This window comes from Oreochromis aureus, linkage group 2 (genome assembly GCF_013358895.1).
Source record: "Oreochromis aureus strain Israel breed Guangdong linkage group 2, ZZ_aureus, whole genome shotgun sequence".
Taxonomy (NCBI): domain Eukaryota; kingdom Metazoa; phylum Chordata; class Actinopteri; order Cichliformes; family Cichlidae; genus Oreochromis; species Oreochromis aureus.
In genome coordinates this window covers 23,917,029-23,929,290 of record NC_052943.1, presented here as the reverse complement: position 1 = coordinate 23,929,290, position 12,262 = coordinate 23,917,029, and positions in this window count along the sequence as shown.

Sequence of the window (12,262 nt, the reverse complement as noted above, 5' to 3'; positions counted from 1 at the left end):
ACTTGAGGCTGGTCCCAAAAGCGAGTCAATCCCCCATAGCCAAACTTTACAGCAATTAAAAGAACATGGTCAATGCTCGTACCCTGAAAAGGAGTGTAGACAATTAAATAGTATTTAATAATAATTTAAAAAAAAAAAAAATGCTTGTGTTACAGGAAAAAGTTTGTCCTCCAAGCATAGGAAGCTGTAGCTGGTAACGCTCTGCTAATTTGAGTCACTGAACAGAACCTCTCTATCTGCTGATGGTGCATTTTTTGTGAGCAAAAATCTTTTAAAAATGTTATTATTATTATAAAAGATGGATTTAAATTTGGGTCTCAAAAGTGAATTCAACGTAGAAGTGCCTTAAACTTGAGCTGTTTTAACGGCTAATGACAGGTGAAAGCACAAGGGGTACATGCATCTTTCATATGACTTTTTCACTTGGCAATAATTAGCAAGTGTGTCTCTAACCACTGAACCCAGAGACTCGGGATAAAACTATATAGTTTTTGGATGCAGCTTGCTAAATCTCCCTGTCATTCAAATGTGGTTCCTTTTTACGGACAAAAAGTTAACACTGAGAGTTGAAAATGGTAGTCCAGAAGCCAGCAGGTGACGTTCTAGAGGACAGATGTCAAACACAAGGCCAGAGGGCCATAAATGGCCCAGTAAACACATCTGGCCCAATGAAGTGCATAAATTTTGATCTTTTAACTGCATTTCCGTGTCAAAAAAAAGACAAAAAGACGCACAACGTTGATGCTAAAAAACAAATTCTTCTTGTTCCTTCTATACATACATGTACATAGAAACAGTGTCTGAGAATCTTTACCATGGAATGAGTTTTTTTCAGACGTTCTGTTTTCAGTAACCAAAAACCATTTACATGTGCATGGCAAGCCATAAAAGGTAGGAGAGAGTAGCCATTTTTCTTGACATCGCAAATAAAACATGTTTTTGTTTAAACAAGGGTGAAAACATACAGACTTGTGTTTTTTACTATACAGGCACATGTAGCGTTATTTCCCCACACCCTCTAGCACAGAGGTTCCCAAAGTGTGGGGCCCGCCCCTGAGGGGGGGCGCAGAGCCATTGCAGGGGTGCGCGGTATGAAAAAAAAAAAAAAAGAGCGCTTGGACACTGTGGACAGGTTTTGACGGGGCTCCCACACAAACGCAAAGCAGGAGATGAAGCATCGCCAAATATGTTTCCAAACCAACTTCCTTCCAAGCCAAAGACAGGAAAATATGGTGAAGCATATCTTCCCTTTGGCTTCACCTGCACAAGTGCCAAGGTAGGTCTCCCCTGCAAAATTAGTTTCCTGCGTCGGGAGCACGCGCTGTGCTCTCAAATCACGGACAAACAGGATCCCACATTCTTGATTTTTAGTTCACAAACACTTCTTGTAATAACTAACTACTCCTGACATTTTGGACATGTTACTAACATGTCCAAAGCACGCTGCTGTGCTCTCCAAATCACGGACAAACAGGATCCCATTCTTGATTTTTAGTTCACAAACACTTCTTGTAATAACTAACTACTCCTGACATTTGTTAGTTATTACAAGAAGTGTTTGTGAATGAAAATCAAGAGCTAACTATGATGTTAGCTCTTTATGCAGTAAAGTTACAGTGGGATACAAATAATATCAGGCTGATCCTGCCGTAATTTGTTCTCCCTGTTCAAATCACGGACAAACAGTATCTCACAGCTGTTTATGTGTTTAAACCCATTTTGCACAGAGAGGCATTTTTTGAAAAATGTATTGATAGCAATGTTGAATATTATTACACAGGGAAAAAAACAACTACAGGTAAAACAATTACACCATGACGCCTCTGCCTTTCTAAATGGAGGGACAGTAACTGCGTGTGTATATGTAAGCGTGTAAAACCTGAAGATAGTCAGATTAACAGTAACAGTATTTTGTCTCTATCTGCCATTCTGCAATTCATCTCATGTGAACAATAACGTGGCGCACAGCGTGACGTGAAAAAAGGCACATGCCTTTGACGTTGCGTGACGAACTCTGTAATCCTCGTCCACACGTAAACGCAAAAAAGGAGTTTTAAATAATCTCCGTTTTCGGTGAATCGCAACGCCGTTTACGTGTTGACGAAAAGCCCAAACGCATAGAAACAGCTGAGTTTTCAAAAATACCCGTGTAGGTGTGGACGTAGCGTAAAAGAGTTAGTAGTATATTTTATTACTATCTGTAATTTATTGCCGTTTGTATTTGCTTGTATTTGCTTAATTGTTTACTAAATGTTTGAGGTGTGAAATAAACCGCAATGGAGTTTGTAAACAAAATATGGGTGTGTGTGTTTGGAGGATGTGTTTGTGCGGGGGGGGGGGTTAGGTGGTGGGGGCGCGAACATTTTTCTTGTAAAAAGGGGGGCCTGGCAAAAAAAGTTTGGGAACCACTGCTCTAGCAGATCATTACATGAAGGAACCTTTTAAATACAAGCGCGCTCATGCTCACAGGTGTACACACGGGTGCTCACACAAAGAAACTACACCCTTTTTGGCTCCTACCTCAAAGCACACTGTGCGCTGTCAATCTTACGTGCTGCACAATAATATTCAATATTTAGTATTTACTGTTATATTCACATAGATCATTGCGATGATGTTGTTTATTATATGGCTCTCTTTTTTTGCTTGTTTTCTCTTTTTTCTTTCTCAACAGGTGATCCAGGTGATCGATATATGTAATTTTTGTCTGTTTGTTTTGTTTGTTTTTTTGCCCTTTATCACCCTTCCTCTTCCCCGCAGTTTTTATTTCCCTCTTTCTTTCTCCCTTTTCTTTTCCCCAGTCAAGTCTGTGACTTTTGTTCTTTGGTTCCATTCTCTGTCAAGTGAAAATAAAATAAAATAAACAATAAAAGCAAAGGTGAATCAAATAGACCAATACGGCAAGGGTGGGATGGTCCATTTGGTAAAGTAAATCCGTTGGGCATCTTTCTTTGCCTTTAGACAATAATTCTGATGGCAAAAGAACCAAACGGGACAGGCGAAAAAAAAAGTCTTTTCTATACAGTTTGTCCATCACAGAAGGTTAAAAGTGAATATGTTGTCAGATGGTTTGGATTATTTGCAAAAAAATGAAAAAAGAAAAGAAACAAAAAATAGACATCTTAATCTTTATCTTCATAGCAAAATCTTAGTTGGACAGAGAATGATTCATCTTGTCTGAAGCTTGGAAATGTCAGTGCCCAAAAGCTATAATGGACACAAATATGTTTTTAAATGACAAGTGCTTAAGTAATCTAATAGCCCAGGCTGTTCTGAGAATAGGTTTTCATTAAGGAAAAGGTACGTGTCTACTGAGCTTTATCATACATAGATATATTACAGGCAAGCCTAGTGTGCAGTAATGCAGTTCTGTGTGAATACACCTATAATGCTAAAATTTTGGTAATTTCCATTTTCTGTATAAAATTCATGCAGTAATTTCAGATACGTTACAATTGGGAGAAACAATTAGAGGCTGATGTTTTTTTTATTTCGCATTTGAAAAAAAAATAGCACCATTTTCACTAAATTGTATAATAGAAAAAAAACTTGCAAATGTTGCAGATCTCCTAAACCATTTAATTTTATACAGTGAGCACTAGGTGCTGCTATAAGGCTGTGAGGTTGACAACATAGCACTGAGCTCCGTCTTCCCATTAGTTGCTGCTGTGCTACGTGTGCTGAGCCAAAGCAGCATGCCAACGAGACATCCCCGGCTCTCATGAATTATACAAACAAGATGGCCTTGGCTTCCTTGTCACTGTAGTGAAGCCCCGATCTGTCACCTCACCTGGATATGACACACACCTCTGCTACTGGGAATAAGTGCTTGGTTTGTCTAGTCTGACATAGGTGTGCGTGAGGACACACACACACACACACACACACACACACAGAGGAAAAAGAGGGTTAGAGAAACAAATACACACCTTTCCAGTGTTGCAAACAAAGGAATTACACCTAGCTTTCCTGCCTGTCTTCCTATCTCCAGAGAAAATGTATTAAAACAAACATGCACACCCACACATTTCCTTTAGAATGTGAGATGAGGAGGAACTGTGTGGGTGATGGGAGTCAGTGAGGCTGACCAAGCTCAAGAGCTGGCTGATACAAAAGAACACATAATAATCATAACCCAGTATCTGGTTAGTTCAGACCTGAAAAAGAAATCATGCAGGTTCCCAACATTGGACAAACAAACAGAATTAGAGCTGCATCAAAGGAACCTGTGCCAGGTTGAGTATTTGTCAGCAGCTTGGTATCTCATGGCATGAAGTGGACACAGTAATGACTACAGCATCAACTGCTGTTGCAGAATGGGGTTTATTGGGGCAGTGGTGGTGCTTGTCCAGAGAGGAGAGATTGATAACTGATAGGTTGCTAGTTTCAGAGCAAGAACAGGAGTTGGGGAAAAACTACGGCACTGGGAAGACAAATAAGACCAGAACTCAAGTGCCTTGAGGCGACTGTTGTTGTGATTTGGCGCTGTATAAATAAAACTGAATAAGAATTGAACTCCAAAATGAATGAAATGGCAACTTTGTTTTACACAGTTTAATGATGTGTGTCCTTGGACCTGGACTGCTAAGCAAGTTTAATATATCCACAGTGTCTTTTATGTTATCTGCCTTAACTTTACAAGTACCAGGCAATTACAACACAGTAGGTCAAACACAGGTTAACATTTAAAATCCTGTGTTAGCAACATATGGTGATTTGCCAAAGCTGGCAACAATGTGTAAGTATCATAATCTTTAATCCTTTACCTTTTGATTCTTTTCCAGTGCCTGTTATTAGTATGGATGCTGATTAAGCATCCACAGTATTGTTCTTCTACTTTTCATCTTGCGTACGTTTTTTGTACGCTATCTCCTTCAACACCGTTCAACTTAGAAAAACCATTCAACCACCATTAGATTCATCTTCTTTTGGACATGTGTGCTTGTATTTTTTCTCTTTTTAACTTTTATATTTTTTAAATTATTCAACTTTATTCAACAAAAATTTACAATGTATTTCAATGGGAGAATCTTCAAATTCTCATTCAGCTTGTTCCTCTTTCAACTCTAACTACTTCCACATACGCTGACCTAGAGACACCATTCAAACCTTAAAATGAAGCCAAGACAATGAACTATTCAACTTGTATTTATCTTTTCAATATCTGTTATACTTTTTCTTCAGTTTAAGTTTCATGCTTTTTTTCACCTAATAAACTCCACAGGCATGAAAACTGAGAATTCTGTAGACTGGACATGTGTCAATGTGCCATACAGGGAGTGCAGAATTATTAGGCAAGTTGTATTTTTGAGGAATAATTTTATTATTGAACAACAACCATGTTCTCAATGAACCCAAAAAACGCATTAATATCAAAGCTGAATGTTTTTGAAGTAGTTTTCAGTTTGTTTTTAGTTTTAGCTATTTTAGGGGGATATCTGTGTGTGCAGGTGACTATTACTGTGCATAATTATTAGGCAACGTAACAAAAAACAAATATATACCCATTTCAATTATTTATTTTTACCAGTGAAACCAATATAACATCTCCACATTCACAAATATACATTTCTGACATTCAAAAACAAAACAAAAACAAATCGGCGACCAATATAGCCACCTTTCTTTGCAAGGACACTCAAAAGCCTGCCATCCATGGATTCTGTCAGTGTTTTGATCTGTTCACCATCAACATTGCGTGCAGCAGCAACCACAGCCTCCCAGACACTGTTCAGAGAGGTGTACTGTTTTCCCTCCTTGTAAATCTCACATTTGATGATGGACCACAGGTTCTCAATGGGGTTCAGATCAGGTGAACAAGGAGGCCATGTCATTAGTTTTTCTTCTTTTATACCCTTTCTTGCCAGCCACGCTGTGGAGTACTTGGACGCGTGTGATGGAGCATTGTCCTGCATGAAAATCATGTTTTTCTTGAAGGATGCAGACTTCTTCCTGTACCACTGCTTGAAGAAGGTGTCTTCCAGAAACTGGCAGTAGGACTGGGAGTTGAGCTTGACTCCATCCTCAACCCAAAAAGGCCCCACAAGCTCATCTTTGATGATACCAGCCCAAACCAGTACTCCACCTCCACCTTGCTGGCGTCTGAGTCGGACTGGAGCTCTCTGCCCTTTACCAATCCAGCCACGGGCCCATCCATCTGGCCCATCAAGACTCACTCTCATTTCATCAGTCCATAAAACCTTAGAAAAATCAGTCTTGAGATATTTCTTGGCCCAGTCTTGACGTTTCAGCTTGTGTGTCTTGTTCAGTGGTGGTCGTCTTTCAGCCTTTCTTACCTTGGCCATGTCTCTGAGTATTGCACACCTTGTGCTTTTGGGCACTCCAGTGATGTTGCAGCTCTGAAATATGGCCAAACTGGTGGCAAGTGGCATCTTGGCAGCTGCACGCTTGACTTTTCTCAGTTCATGGGCAGTTATTTTGCGCCTTGGTTTTTCCACACGCTTCTTGCGACTCTGTTGACTATTTTGAATGAAACGTTTGATTGTTCGATGATCACGCTTCAGAAGCTTTGCAATTTTAAGACTGCTGCATCCCTCTGCAAGATATCTCACTATTTTTGACTTTTCTGAGCCTGTCAAGTCCTTTTTTTGACCCATTTTGCCAAAGGAAAGGAGGTTGCCTAATAATTATGCACACCTGATATAGGGTGTTGATGTCATTAGACCACACCCCTTCTTATTACAGAGATGCACATCACCTAATATGCTTAATTGGTAGTAGGCTTTCCAGCCTATACAGCTTGGAGTAAGACAACATGCATGAAGAGGATAATGTGGACAAAATACTCATTTGCCTAATAATTCTGCACTCCCTGTATGATTGCATTAGCAATAAATTTAATAATGCTCTATATTAACAGTTACACACTATGTAGATCAACTTTATAGAATTATATTTGTTCGCAGATGTTGGCAGCTATCAGCGAATAGTTATCAGCTATTTTGAAACAAACAAACAAAAAGACACTTTTTTTTAATCAATAACAAGAATGTTAGTTGCAGGCCAACTAACTCCTTGGTGTTCATATTTATATTAATAGTTTTCTATAACAAAAAAGTACAAGTATTCATTTAAGTAAATGTCAAGAGAATATTGTATAATATGATCAGCTATATGAAATGTATTTTTTTATATTATTATTAAGGACATGTCTAAGTGACTTTTCACCTAGTAACTTGTGTGCAGCTACTAACCGCTTCCTGTCTTCAGAGAACAGAGAAGTGAAACCTCAGCTCTTTTAGAAGAACATGCAAATGTAGTGAAGGGGAAAAACCCGCGGCTCTAAATGACGTTGTTACCTTTGTACACACACACACACACAGACACACACACACACACACACACAGGAACATCTTGTATAAATAAAGGACGCGGACAGTCAATAGACGCAGATCCAGCGTCTAAAGGGCTGCCCTCGCGAGTAAAAGAAGAACTGCAGTGTTTGTGTGTTTTCTAAACTCAGGAGTCTTGGCTAAAGAAAGAACGGCAGGGTGATTTAAAGAAATCCCCTGTCATTTAAATTGGTCCTTCGAACCTAGAGATGGAAACAGCAGACTCGTTTCTGTGACTCCAATAAGGTCTGACTTCTGCATCCTGATGCCGTGGGTAAACCAGCACCGAAGTCTGTCGACAGCCCTCTCCAGGTAGAGGTGAAAGACCTGGGACGTAAGACAAATTCGGGTCCAGGCCGGTGTAATAGTACTGGTCCACGACGTTGGGATCCAGATGACCTGAACAACCAGCAAAAGACGACTGAGGGTGAGAAAACACTTTTTGGTTTTAAACCGCCGGAAGGGTTTAGAAGAATGCGCATAGGTCTTATCCGCCGCAAGGATTAATAGCGCATTAGGCTGACCCACTGCACGGGTGCACAAAAGAGAAGCGCATAGGTCTTATCCGCCGCAAGGATTAATAGCGCATTAGGCTGACCCACTGCACGGGTGCACAAAAGAAAAGCGCATAGGTCTAACCCGCCGCAAGGGTCTAAATAGGTCTAACCCGCCGCAAGGGTCTGAAGAAAAAACACGTGAAATAGGTTGAGTTCGCCGGAAGGAACTAAGTTTAGATTGGTCCTAGAGGTAGCCGTCAAATACCTCGTGACAAATAAGGTTTAAGTTCGCCACAAGGAACTGTGTTTAGAGTGGTTTTAGAAGTGGCCGTGAAATACTTCGTGACAAATTAGCGCGCAAATGTCTATCTGTGTGTATGTATATGTGTTTTGTGTATGTGTTTTGGAAGTAACTTGATTTTACAGCACAATACGCTGCTGAACTACTTCCATTGTTTGTTTTATTGTTTTCTTTGTGTATCCTGCAAAAGCTCAAGTACTAGTGATAAAGGGAAAGGTAGAAGGCGTGTCAGCAACCACCCCGAGTTTAGTACCAGAGAAAGCTTTGCAGTTCTGTGATAATGGGGAATCAGCCCACAAAACTCACTGTTGACGAACAGTGGTTAGAGAGAAAATGTCCAGGCGCCGGACAAATTAGTACATATAGATGGAGAAATCCAAAGAACACCTAAATGTCCCAAGTGGGAGGGAAAATGTATAACTGTATGTATAATGTATAACTAAATTATAAGAAACCCTCCAAGCAGAAATAAATACTGAAAAGGAAGCTAAAAAAGAAATCAAAGCATACACAAGAGTTGTATTTTAAAGCATGGAAAGAGGAATGAAGTGGAATAAACAAAAGGTTAAATTAAGGTTAACTTAAATTAAAGTAGAGCTTATCTAGTGTATTCAACATGATAATAGGAGATAATGGGAAGGATAACAACCTGTAAATTGGTACAAATGAAACAAATTGGGAAGACAACCATGCATGAAACCAGATAATTCACACGAAAAGATATCAAATAAAAAGAGAGATGCATAAGGTATATTAAGGCTGTGTCATTGGTCAATAAGGAAAAGCAAATGTCTCCAGCTTGGGAAGGTGTGAAGCTGCAGATTCACACAAACCCGTGATGGATACATAATAAAATATAAACTAATATACTATTGTATATTAGTAGTAAAGTAGTGTATTGTAATATACTATAGCTGTTATAATAAAGGAAAAGCAATACAATGATAACATTAATAATGACATAATATTAAAAAAGAAGAGGCACCTCAGTCAGTTATGATGTGAGGTGGAAGATTGTTAAAAGTAGTCTGATTCAAGCTTAAGGTTTGCTCAAACTCAGTACAATGATATATGAGATGAAGAAAATAAGGAAAATACCAAATCTAATCAGGTGCATAGAGACACTTGACCTGCTTGTACACCTGTCATCCTGGATGAGACTTTGTTGAAATGAAAACCTATACTAACAAATAATAGATCAAGCCCTGAATACAACAGCTAAAGCTACAGGTTTGAGACAACACTACAGTGCACTGGCTGCTGATTCTATTTTTAGACGGTGTGTGTGAGAATGCAAATGAGGAGGTAATACAGTAATACAGTTTGAATATACTAGTGTGGATGTATAGTAATTGACTGAATTTTGATAGATGTATATATCTTGAGCCATAAAGGCTGGTGTGTTTTATTTTTAGTTATGTGTGTGTGGTGAGAAGCTGTGAGGATGATGAGAGGTTTCAGTTTTTTTCTTTCCTTTTTGACTTGCTTTTTCTGATTATGAAAGGCATGTTTAAAATTCTCGTATGAAAGTGTATTTTAAGTGATTTTAACCGTGTGAATGCTGTCAGTATTTGATTTGAGTGACTGTGTGATTTGTCTGAGTAAGTGAAAAGGGGGGAGTTTGAAAGAAAAGGCAGTGTGTGAGACGATTACTGAATGACAAAAGAGGTTAGAATGTTTAAAAGTGTGAATGAAATAAAGGTGTATTGTTTTTAGATTAAGATTTAGTAGATTTAAGAGGGTCTGTAGATTATAAATACAAAGAAAAAAACAAAAGAGTTAGATTAGTTTGAAGAAACAGGAAATATGGCTCTGTGTGCCTGCTGTGTGAGAGGACGTGGTGGTTGTGTGTCTGGAACAGGAACTTTGCATGCCCATAAAAGGAACTGAGGGTGTAAAGAAAGAACACAGAGAGACAGATGAGTTACCTCTAGGCACATAAAGCAAATGAAGCCTTTAAGAAAAGAAATGAATATAATACTAATTGTATGCTTTAGTGTGCCAATACAGGTGGGCTTCTCTCAACATTGAACCTTGAGTAACCGGCAGAAAGTATAGAGGAACAATTGGGAAAAACAGGCCACATTTGGCTGAAATTCTACAGCTTCACCTGTCACTTTGTCCCTAAACTGAGAAGAAGTTCAAAGGACAGTTAATCGCCTGATGAAGACCGACAGAACATCGTGGACTTGGATACAGCAGGCAAACGACAGTGCCACTGATCCATTAACACTGATGACGACTGACGACCAGCAGCAGCATGTAAGAGTAATGCAACGAATGTAATGTAATGAAAATACAGGCTGGGCAGTTGAACAGTGGGATAAAGAATTGTGGAAGAGCACTGGACATTGAGTGTCATATTTGCCATGCTTGGAGTAATTTTGGAAGAGAAGACTGAGAAGAAAAGGGAAGGAACAAACTGTGTTTGCTGGAGCTTTGTAGCCGAAAAGGACAATGTGAATGAAAAAGGGACCAGTGTCAGGTGAATGTGGACGAGTAAGACTGCGAGAATATAGGATATAATTGGATTGGAAAAATTGAAGCGGGAACTCATGATTGTTTAGTGATGTCCACCATATCACGTTTAAAAGAGGTAAACACAAATAGACCACACACATACACAAATTGTTACATGTGCAAGTATTTTTGAAATGAATTAGAAGTGAGATAGTTTGAATTTAGAACTCAGCGATAAGATGCATGAATTAAACCTTATTGTAACAAATACTTGCAATGAAGAAAGCAGCTTACACTCAATTAATATGAGCATAAAGCCTTGGTGCCATAGGCAATTTGTTTTTGTTTTTGTTTGTTTGTTTTGTAAGTTTGGAAAACAAATTTGTGATCATACTTGTGGATCACAGTGACATATAATGATTAGGCACATGATTTAACAATGACGAGTTTTAGAGCTGTAAGCAATGCAAAGTTTTTCCTTAACTTAAAAGTTTGAAATATGTAAGATGTATGAATTCTTTGAGAAATAGGAATTGCCTAAAATGCCCTAAGTCAAAATGTAGTGTTGCATCTACAAAGAAGAAAGCAGAAGAAGCATTCAGTAACTTGAAACTGGCATTACAGACAAATACAGTTTTGGCTTTGCCTGATTATGATAAGCCTTTCTACTTACACGTAGATGGACGTGCAGGCCTGTGCAGCCGCAGCAGAAGCAGTAAGAAAGTCAGCTGACATTGCTTTAGGGCACAATTTAATCATCAGAATACCCAAAATAATATGATTTGATGACTTGTGAAGGTAAACCGATATTCCCCAAGTCCCTGTGCAGAACAGCAGCATTAGTGACACATGGGGTGACCCATGTGTCCTCAGGGGGGGGGGATAGTCCAGGTCCTTAATACACACTTTTATACTCTAGTGATTATAGACGTATTCTCAAAATGGCTAGAGATTTATCCAGTGGAAAAAGCAGATGCAATCTCAGTTGCAAAATGTTTATGCAATCATTCTGGCCTGAATGGCCTGAGTGCGTAGGCCTAGTAAAAATGTGGATGAAAAGTGACTGATACAGCTATGTGTTTAACAAAACCACAGAGAAAGACTGTTATGTTTGCTCGCACATGCCGAGCATATTAACACAGCCATGTATGGGAAACACCCTGGGACAGGTGCACTAATTCTGATTCCTGACCACCTTCAGAGTGACTTTTGTAAAGTGCAACAACAACAACAACAACAACATCGTAATCCTGATCCAGGAAGAAGCCCTCAACTTTAACAAGTTTTAAAGAGACTGTTGATCATCATTGAATTTTTCTTGATTTCATTTTGCTTTTCTTTACTTATGTTATTCTTTGTTTAAAGCTGTAATTTCACAGATGATAAGTTTATCATTCACAGCGTACGCAGATGTACTGAAATCTATGAAGATCATGAAGACTTCTTTTCCTATTTGTCAGATGAAGATAAAGTGCTAATGATGTAGTAACTGAGAATGTGAAAGACAAGTAGTTACTCACAGATGAATTGTACATTTCATTTCGTGATCAACAGGAGGGAATGTCAAGAGAATATTGTATAATATGATCAGCTATATGAAATGTATTTTTTTATATTATTATTAAGGACATGTCTAAGTGACTTTTCACCTA